Source organism: Ylistrum balloti, unplaced genomic scaffold, assembly GCF_031769215.1.
Source record: "Ylistrum balloti isolate Yb309-2 unplaced genomic scaffold, AGI_CSIRO_Ybal_v1 Utg370828, whole genome shotgun sequence".
Classification (NCBI taxonomy): Eukaryota; Metazoa; Mollusca; class Bivalvia; order Pectinida; family Pectinidae; genus Ylistrum; species Ylistrum balloti.
In genome coordinates, this window is record NW_026782478.1 from 368,359 (window position 1) to 383,801 (window position 15,443).

Genomic DNA, 15,443 nt, shown 5'->3' on the forward strand with positions numbered 1-15,443 from the left:
CAAAGGACACCGAACAAACTCTCCCAATCAATTAGCAGTGTAGCAGAGTTTTATTAGTGTTGGAGTCAATTTTCTTGTGAAATGTTTCTCCATTTGTATGTTAATTACCTTCTGTTATTATTCTATTATTTTTATCCAACTTAAATATGATTTCTTGACACACGCGGGTTTTTTTTAGGGTTCAAGGTCAATAACGACTAGGACATATTTTTTATGATCATATAAGAAAAACTATGTATCGTAGAGCGAGGTATTCGGTTTTGCTGACAAGTGTTTAATGTGGTCTTACTTCCAAGGATTTCACTTATGGAATGACTTGTCTTACACGATGGATAACTTCGATGAAGCAGAAGGCGCTTATCTTTCCGGGACACTGGATCTTATACATGTATCTGATTCTCATTGTAATTTTAATAGTTTCCATGAATGTTTGTTGTCTTCAATATTTTGCTCCATTCTTATTGACATCACCGTTGGAATACATCACGGTTTTATCAGCGGAGACATGTTGACATATCTAAGGTAATACGTAACTTCATTGCTTCAGAATGAATGGATACCGCTTGCAGAAGACATGCATTTTACAGCAAGTCGACGAAGGCTCTTCGCACATTACTTAGACGGATGCCAGACCACATAAGTACTGGAAGACATCGGAGAAGAAATGCCACTGTGCACGTACAGCATTAACACCCTACGCTGAGAGGTTGGTTCTTCCAATTCTTAGATAAATCAGCAGTTTGTTGTTTCATTTTATAAACTGTTATTTCGTATCACTCAAGCTAGACTTTTAAAAAGTTAGCATTTATGTCAAAATGGATCCAAGCATATCATCGTAATATTCTTTTCTTTAAAATTTATGTTAAAGTTGATATCTAAGCTTAATCCTTTGTAGAATATTAACGTAAGGATACTTCATCCACTAGGCCAGTTTAATAATAAAAAGGGCACGACAACATACATCCAGCAATATTACAACAGTTGTGGGAAAATACCTAATAGGTATAGAAGTCATAAGACCTACAAAAGCAAATACTTTTTTTCATAAATCAAATAATGAAATATCATTCTTTGTATTTTATAGTTTGTAGTTTTACTAATCCAAAGGAGAAAACTTTGACATACTATTCAGAAATCAAATCGGCGAGATACTTTTTTATATCTTCAGAATCATGGAGACGTCAAAACCTGGCTGGCCATGTTGGTAGTATAGAGTCGTTAGACGCAGTGTCCACCGAAAGAATAAAGCATGCTGTTGCCCTAGCGACGCTGAGAAACGTAAGCACGCTATCTTCATGAGCACATACTGTACAATTTTGTATATGAGATAAAGCTGATGGAGTTATTCCCCTTTCACTGCCAGGACACAATATATGTATTCTCTTTCTTTCAACGTATAAACAGCTACACATAGCTGTTACCTGCATAGTAATTTTCTCACAATAGGCAATAATTGTGCATATTATTTAAAATGTTTGATTCCAACAATATATAGTTAACTAGTTAATATACATATATATATATGACGCCCTCAGAGACCAGTCGACGCTTTAGCCATTGCACATTGACACAAAGCGTACAGTCGACAATTCTAATTAATACACGTGTCTCGCAGATACTATTATATAACGTATCATTTTTTCAAAGTTAACATCTCACAGTTGATATTTGACAACCTAACAACGTAATATGACAAGCAACAGACACTTCAATCATTATATAACCTCACATACCGCAGAGGACTTCTATGATTAAATAACGTCACATCGTGTATATGTGCAACTGATACTTAACCGTCTTCAACATACTTTGATGGAATTAAAACATAGTACAATGTAGCTTTGAATTATATATAAAATATACAACACATGAACGTCTCTTTGAAATATTTACAAAAACAATGAGTACACGAAAAAAAAATCAAAATACATCTACTATATTTGAAGAATATACCAACATGTGAGCACAATAGGGTCACTAACGAGCTTCAAACACGTCCAGCTTCATATCACACAACGGAACCACCAGGTACACTAACGAGCTTCAAACACGTCCAGCTTCATATCACACAACGGAACCGCCAGGTACACTAACGAGCTTCAAACACGTCCACCTTCATATCACACAACGGAACCACCAGACACACTAACGAGCTTCAAACACGTCCACTTTCATATCACGCAACGGAACCACCAGGTACACTAACGAGCTTCAAACTCGTCCAGCTTCATATCACACAACGGAACCACCAGGTACACTAACGAGCTTCAAACTCGTCCAGCTTCATATCACACAACGGAACCACCAGGTACACTAACGAGCTTCAAACACGTCAAGCATATCACACAACGGAACCACCAGGCACACTAACGAGCTTCGAACACGCCCAGCTTCATATCACACAACGGAACCACCAGGTACACTAACGAGCTTCGAACACGTCCACGTCCAGCTTCATATCACACAACGGAACCACCAGGTACACTAACGAGCTTCGAACACGTCCACCTTCATATCACACAACGGAACCACCAGGTACACTAACGAGCTTCGAACACGTCCAGCTTCATATCACGCAACGGAACCACCAGGTACACTAACGAGCTTCAAACTCGTCCAGCTTCATATCACACAACGGAACCACCAGGTACACTAACGAGCTTCAAACTCGTCCAGCTTCATATCACACAACGGAACCAACAGACAAACTAACGAGCATCAAACACGTCCAGCTTCATATCACACAACAGAACCAACAGGTAAACTAACGAGCATCGTACACAACCAGCTTCATGTCACACAACGGTACCAGAAGACAAATTAACGAGCTTCAAACACGTCCAGCTTCATATCATACAACGGAACCAACAGGCAAACTAACGAGCATTAAACACGTCCAGCTTCATATCACACAACGGAACCACCAGGTACACTAACGAGCTTCAAACTCGTCCAGCTTCATATCACACAACGGAACCACCAGGTACACTAACGAGCTTCAAACACGTCCAGCTTCATATCACACAACGGAACCAACATACAAACTAACGAGCATCAAACACGACCTGCTTCATATCACACAACGGAACCACCAGGCACACTAACGAGCTTCGAACACGCCCAGCTTCATATCACACAACGGAACCACCAGGTACACTAACGAGCTTCAAACTCGTCCAGCTTCATATCACACAACGGAACCACCAGGTACACTAACGAGCTTCAAACTCTTCCAGCTTCATATCACACAACGGAACCACCAGGTACACTAACGAGCTTCAAACTCTTCCAGCTTCATATCACACAACGGAACCACCAGGCACACTAACGAGCTTCAAACACGTCCAGCTTCATATCACACAACGGAACCACCAGGTACACTAACGAGCTTCAAACACGTCCAGCTTCATATCAAACAACGGAACCACCAAGCACACTTACGAGCTTCGAACACGTCCAGCTTCATATCACACAACGGAACTACCAGACACACCAACGAGTTTCAAACACGTCCAGCTTCATATCACACAACGGAACCACCAGGTATACTAACGAGCTTCAAACACGTCCAGCTTCATATCACACAACGGAACAAATATTTCTCAATGAGATCACTATGACGACCGTAAATCCGACACCTCATCTACTTCAACCTGCATCGTTTGAAACTACATTTGTTTGTTAGTCACTTTTACATCTTGCACGAAAACAGTGATGATGGGAACAGGTCTTTGGATATTGAACCTTGGTGATGCAGGGTGTAAGGATGTTGCTATACTAAGTTCAACAGAGACACCACATGTTAAAGGTTAGTAGTAACAGGTGTCCTATTTATAAGCAGCGTACAGCTGATAGTTTGACCATTACACGTCGATAGCTAGTCTATACCTGACGCCGTCTATGTACAGCCGACACGATGACAGACTTCTTCATCTAGAGAATACCTGGCACCATCTATGTACAACCAACACGATGACAAACCTCTTCACCTGGATAATACATGACACCGTCTATGTAGAGCCGAAACGATGACAGACTTCTTCATCTAGAGAATACCTGGCACCATCTATGTACAACCAACACGATGACAAACCTCTTCACCTGGATAATACATGACACCGTCTATGTAGAGCCGAAACGATGACAGACTTCTTCATCTAGAGAATACCTGGCACCCTCTACGTACAGCTGACACGATGACAAACCGCTTCTCTAAGAGAAAACCTGGCACCATCTATGTACAGCCGACATGATCACAAACTTCTTCACTAAGAGAATACCTGACACCATCTATGTACAGCCGACATGATCACAAACTTCTTCACTAAGAGAATACCTGACCCCATCTATATACAGCCGACATGATCACAAACTTCTTCACCTAGAGAATACCTGACCCCATCTATGTACAGCCGACATGATCACAAACTTCTTCACCTAGAGAATACCTGACCCCATCTATATACAGCCGACATGATCACAAACTTCTTCACTAAGAGAATACCTGACACCATCTATGTACAGCCGACATGATCACAAACTTCTTCACTAAGAGAATACCTGACACCATCTATGTACAGCCGACATGATCACAAACTTCTTCACTAAGAGAATACCTGACACCATCTATGTACAGCCGACATGATCACAAACTTCTTCACTAAGAGAATACCTGACCCCATCTATATACAGCCGACATGATCACAAACTTCTTCACTAAGAGAATACCTGACCCCATCTATATACAGCCGACATGATCACAAACTTCTTCACCTGGAGAATACCTGACCCCATCTATATACAGCCGACATGATCACAAACTTCTTCACTAAGAGAATACCTGACCCCATCTATATACAGCCGACATGATCACAAACTTCTTCACTAAGAGAATACCTGACACCATCTATATACAGCCGACATGATCACAAACTTCTTCACTAAGAGAATACCTGACACCATCTATGTACAGCCGACATGATCACAAACTTCTTCACTAAGAGAATACCTGACCCCATCTATATACAGCCGACATGATCACAAACTTCTTCACTAAGAGAATACCTGACACCATCTATGTACAGCCGACATGATCACAAACTTCTTCACTAAGAGAATACCTGACCCCATCTATATACAGCCGACATGATCACAAACTTCTTCACTAAGAGAATACCTGACCCCATCTATATACAGCCGACATGATCACAAACTTCTTCACCTAAGAGAATACCTGACCCCATCTATATACAGCCGACATGATCACAAACTTCTTCACCTAAGAGAATACCTGACCCCATCTATATACAGCCGACATGATCACAAACTTCTTCACTAAGAGAATACCTGACCCCATCTATATACAGCCGACATGATCACAAACTTCTTCACTAAGAGAATACCTGACCCCATCTATGTACAGCCGACATGATCACAAACTTCTTCACTAAGAGAATACCTGACCCCATCTATATACAGCCGACATGATCACAAACTTCTTCACTAAGAGAATACCTGACCCCATCTATGTACAGCCGACATGATCACAAACTTCTTCACTAAGAGAATACCTGACCCCATCTATATACAGCCGACATGATCACAAACTTCTTCACTAAGAGAATACCTGACCCCATCTTTATACAGCCGACATGATCACAAACTTCTTCACTAAGAGAATACATGACCCCATCTATATACAGCCGACATGATCACAAACTTCTTCACTAAGAGAATACCTGACCCCATCTATGTACAGCCGACATGATCACAAACTTCTTCACTAAGAGAATACCTGACCCCATCTATATACAGCCGACACGATCACAAACTTCTTCACTAAGAGAATACCTGACCCCATCTATGTACAGCCGACACGATCACAAACTTCTTCACTAAGAGAATACCTGACCCCATCTTTATACAGCCGACATGATCACAAACTTCTTCACTAAGAGAATACATGACCCCATCTATATACAGCCGACATGATCACAAACTTCTTCACTAAGAGAATACCTGACCCCATCTATATACAGCCGACATGATCACAAACTTCTTCACTAAGAGAATACCTGACACCATCTATATACAGCCGACATGATCACAAACTTCTTCACTAAGAGAATACCTGACACCATCTATGTACAGCCGACATGATCACAAACTTCTTCACTAAGAGAATACCTGACCCCATCTATATACAGCCGACATGATCACAAACTTCTTCACTAAGAGAATACCTGACCCCATCTATGTACAGCCGACATGATCACAAACTTCTTCACTAAGAGAATACCTGACCCCATCTATGTACAGCCGACATGATCACAAACTTCTTCACTAAGAGAATACCTGACCCCATCTATATACAGCCGACATGATCACAAACTTCTTCACTAAGAGAATACCTGACCCCATCTATGTACAGCCGACATGATCACAAACTTCTTCACTAAGAGAATACCTGACCCCATCTATGTACAGCCGACATGATCACAAACTTCTTCACCTTGAGAATACCTGACCCCATCTATGTACAGCCGACATGATCACAAACTTCTTCACTAAGAGAATACCTGACCCCATCTATGTACAGCCGACATGATCACAAACTTCTTCACTAAGAGAATACCTGACCCCATCTATGTACAGCCGACATGATCACAAACTTCTTCACTAAGAGAATACCTGACCCCATCTATGTACAGCCGACATGATCACAAACTTCTTCACTAAGAGAATACCTGACCCCATCTATGTACAGCCGACATGATCACAAACTTCTTCACCTGGAGAATACCTGACCCCATCTATGTACAGCCGACATGATCACAAACTTCTTCACTAAGAGAATACCTGACCCCATCTATGTACAGCCGACATGATCACAAACTTCTTCACTAAGAGAATACCTGACCCCATCTATGTACAGCCGACACTTTGACAATTGAACACCGTCACCTAGCTAGAGACACTATTAGCGTTCAGCCCATACTATGAAAATTCAGCGTTGTCTCTAATAGCGTACATATGACAGTTTGTTAAACATCGTGAAATAACCTATTATTTTCACAAAGCAAACAACTTACAGCTGACACTGACTATTAACTAACATCGCATGACGAACAACATGTACGTTTATTATCAAACATCGCCATATACCGTACTGAGGACCATTATAAACATTGTCACGCGATACTCTTCTAAAATCAGCATCACATATCATGCAGATGAGACTATTAAATAACGTCATAAATCGTACAGTTGGTAATTCGACTGAATAAACTTTGAACAATTGACACAATGAACACTAGCATTCAATAATGTCTTTTTGTATATATGTGTAACTGATATCTTAAACATCTACCATACTTTTGTCTAGAGCATGCAATCACAAAAAGAACATATTTTTAATATTAAATTTTCTTTTGCAAAATACATCATATCAAACTTGAAGTTTTGCACACATTTCATCCTAGCAACAGAGACATATGCTAATGCGTGATAGTAACAGGTGTCCTTATCAATAGCACTGAAGGTTAAAACAGCTGTCTATACATTGTAATATCACCATAACGGTGTGGAAAAGTCCTTCTATCCATATTGTGGTGGTTTGTATTATATTTCTACCACAATATGCCAAGTTGTTCCACTCTCGGACCATTATGTAAATGTGCAGACGGTCGGAAATATATATCTTTACCTTTTTATGTCAAAATAACTATATAACAAATATCAAAAGGCACTTCCGAACGCAAGTAATGGTTCTGGTGGTATTTTGTACGGTACATTTGTACATTATCTACATTGTAAAACAGTCTACCACCTGTATGTTGTTACATTATCTACACTGTAGAACAGTCTACCATCTGTATGTTGTTACATTATCTACACTGTAGAACAGTCCACCACCTGTATGTTGTTACATTATCTACACTGTAGAACAGTCTACCATCTGTATGTTGTTTCATTATCTACACTGTAGAACAGTCTGCCACCTGTATGTTGTTACATTATCTACACTGTAGAACAGACTACCATCTGTATGTTGTTACATTATCTACACTGTAGAACAGTCTACCATCAGTATGGTATGTTGTTACATTATCTACACTGTAGAACAGTCTACCATCTGTATGTTGTTACATTATCTACACTGTAGAACAGTCTACCATCAGTATGGTATGTTGTTACATTATCTACACTGTAGAACAGACTACCATCTGTATTGTATATTGTTACATTATCTACACTGTAGAACAGTCTACCATCTGTATGTTGTTACATTATCTACACTGTAGAACAGACTACCATCTGTATTGTATGTTGTTACATTATCTACACTGTAGAACAGTCTACCATCAGTATGGTATGTTGTTACATTATCTACACTGTAGAACAGTCTACCATCAGTATTGTATGTTGTTACATTATCTACACTGTAGAACAGTCTACCACCTGTATGTTGTTACATTATCTACACTGTAGAACAGTCTACATATGTATGTTGTTACATTATCTACACTGTAGAACAGTCTACCATCTGTATGTTGTTACATTATCTACACTGTAGAACAGTCTACATATGTATGTTGTTATATTATCTACACTGTAGAACAGTCTACCATCTATATGTTGTTACATTATCTACACTGTAGAACAGTCTACATATGTATGTTGTTATATTATCTACACTGTAGAACAGTCTACCATCTGTATGTTGTTACATTATCTACACTGTAGAACAGTCTACATATGTATGTTTTTACATTATCTACACTGTAGAACAGTCTACAATCTGTATGTTGTTACATTATCTACACTGTAGAACAGTCTAACATCAGTATGGTATGTTGTTACATTATCTACACTGTGGAACAGTCTACCATCTGTATGTTGTTACATTATCTACACTGTAGAACAGTCTACCATCTGTATGTTGTTACATTATCTACACTGTAGAACAGACTACCATCTGTATTGTATGTTGTTACATTATCTACACTGTAGAACAGTCTACCATCAGTATGGTATGTTGTTACATTATCTACACTGTAGAACAGTCTACCATCAGTATTGTATGTTGTTACATTATCTACACTGTAGAACAGTCTACCACCTGTATGTTGTTACATTATCTACACTGTAGAACAGTCTACATATGTATGTTGTTACATTATCTACACTGTAGAACAGTCTACCATCTGTATGTTGTTACATTATCTACACTGTAGAACAGTCTACATATGTATGTTGTTATATTATCTACACTGTAGAACAGTCTACCATCTATATGTTGTTACATTATCTACACTGTAGAACAGTCTACATATGTATGTTGTTATATTATCTACACTGTAGAACAGTCTACCATCTATATGTTGTTACATTATCTACACTGTAGAACAGTCTACATATGTATGTTTTTACATTATCTACACTGTAGAACAGTCTACAATCTGTATGTTGTTACATTATCTACACTGTAGAACAGTCTAACATCAGTATGGTATGTTGTTACATTATCTACACTGTGGAACAGTCTACCATCTGTATGTTGTTACATTATCTACACTGTAGAACAGTCTACCATCTGTATGTTGTTACATTATCTACACTGTAGAACAGACTACCATCTGTATTGTATGTTGTTACATTATCTACACTGTAGAACAGTCTACCATCAGTATGGTATGTTGTTACATTATCTACACTGTAGAACAGACTACCATCTGTATGTTGTTACATTATCTACACTGTAGAACAGTCTACATATGTATGTTGTTACATTATCTACACTGTAGAACAGTCTACCATCTGTATGTTGTTACATTATCTACACTGTAGAACAGTCTAACATCAGTATGGTATGTTGTTACATTATCTACACTGTGGAACAGTCTACCATCTGTATGTTGTTACATTATCTACACTGTAGAACAGACTACCATCTGTATTGTATATTGTTACATTATCTACACTGTAGAACAGTCTACCATCTGTATGTTGTTACATTATCTACACTGTAGAACAGACTACCATCTGTATTGTATGTTGTTACATTATCTACACTGTAGAACAGTCTACCACCTGTATGTTGTTACATTATCTACACTGTAGAACAGTCTACATATGTATGTTGTTACATTATCTACACTGTAGAACAGTCTACCATCTGTATGTTGTTACATTATCTACACTGTAGAACAGTCTACATATGTATGTTGTTATATTATCTACACTGTAGAACAGTCTACCATCTGTATGTTGTTACATTATCTACACTGTAGAACAGTCTACCATCTATATGTTTTTACATTATCTACACTGTAGAACAGTCTACAATCTGTATGTTGTTATATTATCTACACTGTAGAACAGTCTAACATCAGTATGGTATGTTGTTACATTATCTACACTGTGGAACAGTCTACCATCTGTATGTTGTTACATTATCTACACTGTAGAACAGTCTACCATCTGTATGTTGTTACATTATCTACACTGTAGAACAGACTACCATCTGTATTGTATGTTGTTACATTATCTACACTGTAGAACAGTCTACCATCAGTATGGTATGTTGTTACATTATCTACACTGTAGAACAGACTACCATCTGTATGTTGTTACATTATCTACACTGTAGAACAGTCTACATATGTATGTTGTTACATTATCTACACTGTAGAACAGTCTACCATCTGTATGTTGTTACATTATCTACACTGTAGAACAGTCTAACATCAGTATGGTATTTTGTTACATTATCTACACTGTGGAACAGTCTACCATCTGTATGTTGTTACATTATCTACACTGTAGAACAGACTACCATCTGTATTGTATGTTGTTACATTATCTACACTGTAGAACAGTCTACCATCAGTATGGTATGTTGTTACATTATCTACACTGTAGAACAGTCTACCTTCTGTATGTTGTTACATTATCTACACTGTAGAACAGTCTACCTTCTGTATGTTGTTACATTATCTACACTGTAGAACAGTCTACATATGTATGTTGTTACATTATCTACACTGTAGAACAGTCTACCATCTGTATGTTGTTACATTATCTACACTGTAGAACAGTCTACCATCTGTATGTTGTTACATTATCTACACTGTAGAACAGTCTACCATCTGTATGTTGTTACATTATCTACACTGTAGAACAGTCTACCATCTGTATGTTGTTACATTATCTACACTGTAGAACAGTCTACCATCAGTATGGTATGTTGTTACATTATCTACACTGTAGAACAGTCTACCTTCTGTATGTTGTTACATTATCTACATTGTAAAACAGTCTACCATCAGTATGGTATGTTGTTACATTATCTACACTGTAGAACAGTCTACATATGTATGTTGTTACATTATCTACACTGTAGAACAGTCTACCATCTGTATGTTGTTACATTATCTACACTGTAGAACAGTCTACATATGTTTGTTGTTACATTATCTACACTGTAGAACAGTCTACCTTCTGTATGTTGTTGCATAATCTTCACTCTAGAAAAATTCAATCAAAACTTTTGTAGACACTGGATAACACGGAGACTTTTCTGTTGTTTTCTGCTAGCAACAAACAGAACCATACATTTCTTCCAATACAAATTGTATATTTTTTTCGTGATAAAATAGATAAAAAAGACAATAATGAACATGATACATTGTGCTTCTAAACATCTTGAGGCAGTTAACTATGATGTAAATTTATAGCACATAAGGCACTTCAATTAACATCAGTCATCAATACGGTGCAGAAGGACACCATTTACGGCAACAGTTGGTCGTGAAGCTGTTAGAGAACCAATAGACTGCAATGATTCATTAACAAGAATCAATACACCTTAAATAGCAGATAATCGTTTGGCTATGTTCTTACATCTTATATCTTACTTCCCTTAAAGGTAAATTTGTATCTCCTTTCCGGAAGATTTCTCCTCTAAGAAATAAGATCCAATTCATTAGTGGTTTATTTAAATAAAAAAAAGTTATTTATCATGCATTAATGTAAATGTGTGAAAGAATTAAAACCTTTTAGGAAGGATATGTACATGGTGATCTAATAAAGTCATATGTAAATATGTACATACACTCTGAACTAAAATATACACACTTTACCCAAAGCTATCGGTGTTAAAATAGAACACAAAATTCAATTTGGTAAAAAAAAACTTATATGTATAAGTGATGGGAAACGGTTTCATTTTTATAACTATCAATTTAAAACACATTATAGATCTGTTATTGATGATAGTTAGTTTCATGCACTAATTAACTGCAAAACAGTTTAAATTGCAATGAAAATACTGTAAGATTTTAAGGATCGTTTTTAAGAAATTTTGAATCATACTGTCTTGGTATTTTCTTCAGTTTAAATACTTTGAAGTCTGCTAGTTATAACGTACCTCTAAGCTTACAAAATTATGACAGGAGCTACACTTGATCTCACTAATTCTTAGATTCTGAGTCATTCCGGAGCCCTACCAATCCATCATCTTTTAATTGGTGTAATTTCTTCTATTGTTTCCTTTTTTATCTTGATTATCATCCCATCATTAAGATATCTTTCACACTGTATTATGGTCCAAAATTGATTCTGGAGTACTAATGACTTGGAGTTGATAAACTGCTATATAAAAATCAGACATATCTAATCCAGATCTTTTAATATCTGAATAAAGATTTATGAATTGGACACAAGCAGACTTACATTAACATTGTGTATGATGTCATTTTTAATGTTTTATCTGTCAAGTAAACACCGTACTCTAAATTTCAATATTTCCTTTGTTTTCTTTACTTTGTTAATGTAAATTTCTGCCTTGCTAATCTTTACTTTTCATATAATACTGTCTAAATCATACATCTGTTAAAACTTAATATCAATCTAGAAGCAATCAAAACAGAAATCAGGTTTCAAAATTAAAATCTCAAAGGAAACCTAAACTGAACTTGTATCTTTATTGAATTACAACTAGATTATAACTGTATATTAGTTACCCTATGTGGAATATGATGAAGATTTCTGAGTGTCTGGTTTAACTGATATAAAGTTCTCTGTGGTGATTAACTTTATCCATGTAAACAGCTGTTACAATAGATTGACAGGCAGCCAAAGGCAGAATCTGATATTAGTAAAACCTGGTAAATCCCAGGGATGTTTACCTTCTATTTAACGAGATATGTATCTACATAAATGAAACAGCCCAGAGCACGACTGACTTTGATTTCTAACTTGGTCAATGAAAGGATACAAATGTTTATACATTATATCATTTCAATAATATCATAAATCAATCAACCAGTACAGGTCTTCCTCTACACAGCAGTAAACATGTATATTGCTGTTGATCTTTTTTCTACCATCCGTGTAATCTTCCAAATCTCAAATATTAAATACTTGATTGATTATATACCTGTCCTAAAAGTCCTTTTATCTATATAGTATTAATTCCAGACATGTAGTCCCCCTATTTCATAAATCATTCATTTCACCTCGACATCAGGTGGTAGCTTGTCTTGTCTATGACCTGGATGTTTGATTCAAAACCTTATAGAGCATATCATGATCCCAACGTCTGGTCCACCTAGATTACGATTACATATATAGGACACGTGAATTTGACCCAGATATCTAACTCCCTTTTCTTATGTAATATTTCAACCAGATGGCTGGTTCCCTAATCTTCAATAATTTACCCAGACATCTGGTTTCATCATATTCAATATTTGCCCTTGCCCTCTGGTTCCCTCACCATATATCACATTTGACCCAGGTGTCCGGTCCCTTATTTTGTGTATCATTTGACCAAGACATGCAGTTCTCAATCTCAAATATTTGTCCCAGATGTCTGGTTCCCCTATCTTCTCTAGCATTTGATCAAGACATCTAGTCCTTTATCTTACATACCTTTAGATCTGATCATCTGGTTTCCTCATCTTATATTGCATTTGACCCAGATACCTGGATCCCCATCTTATTTCATGTTTAACCTTGACATCTGGTTCGTACACCTTACACAATTAAAGACTTTTACCCAGTCTGGTTCCCCTGTCTTATATAACATTTGACCCAGATGTCAAGATCTCATATCTTATATAACATTTGACCCAAATGTCTAGGTCTCATATCTTATAAAACATTTGACCCAGATGTCTAGATCACATACCTTATATAACATTTGACCCAGATGTCTAGATCTCAAATCTTAGATAACATTTGACCCAAATATCTATGTCTCATATCTTAGATAACATTTGACCCAGATGTCTAGATATCATATCTTATATAGCATTTGACCCAGAGATCTGGTTTCCCTCTTATAAAACATTTGACCCACATGTCTAGATCTCATATCTTATATAACATTTGACCCAGAGATCTGGTTTCCCTCTTATAAAACATTTGACCCAGATGTCAAGATCTCATATCTTATATAACATCTGACCCAGATGTCTAGATCTCATATCTTATATAACATCTGACCCAGATGTCTAGATCTCATATCTTATATAAAATCTGACCCAGATATCTAGATCTCATATCTTATATAACATTTGACCCAGATGTCTAGATCTCATATCTTAGATAACATTTGACCCAGATATCTATGTCTCATATCTTAGATAACATTTGACCCAGATGTCTAGATATCATATCTTATATAGCATTTGACCCAGAGATCTGGTTTCCCTCTTATAAAACATTTGACCCAGATGTCTAGATCTCATACCTTATATAGCATTTGACCCAGATATCTAGATTACATATCTTATATAACATTTGACCCAGATGTCTAGATCTCATATCTTATATATAACATTTGACCCAGAGATCCGGTTTCCCTCTTATAAAACATTTGACCCACATGTCTAGATCTCATACCTTATATAGCATTTGACCCAGATGTCTAGATCACATATCTTATATAACATTTGACCCAGATGTCTAGATCTCATATCTTATATAACATTTGACCCAGATGTCTAGGTCTCACATCTTAGATAACATTTGACCCAGATGTCAAGATCTCATATCTTAGATAACATTTGACCCAGATGTCTAGGTCTCACATCTTATATAACATTTGACCAAGATGTCTAGATCTCATATCTTATATAACATTTGACCCAGATGTCTAGGTCTCATATCTTATAAAACATTTGACCCAGACCACTGGTTCCCCTGTCTTATATAACATATGACCCAGACCTGTGGTTCCTCTATTTTCTAATAAAACATTAATATTTGACCCAGAAGTCTGGTTCCCCAATCTTATATAATGTTTGACCCAAATGTCTGGTACCTTTATCTTATGTAACATTTGACCAAGACATCTGATTCCCTATATCATATATTATTTGACCCAGTTGTCTGGTTCCTCACTTTATATAACATTTGACCCAGATGTTTGGTTT

General features: G+C 36.9%; 1 protein-coding gene across 1 annotated transcript in view; it reads right to left on the reverse strand.

Moving 5' to 3' along the window:
• The window catches only part of LOC132558810 (TBC1 domain family member 30-like), a 76,232-nt gene that overhangs the window by 56,675 nt on the left and 4,114 nt on the right, over window positions 1-15,443 (reverse strand). The gene's annotated exons all lie outside the window — the stretch shown is intronic.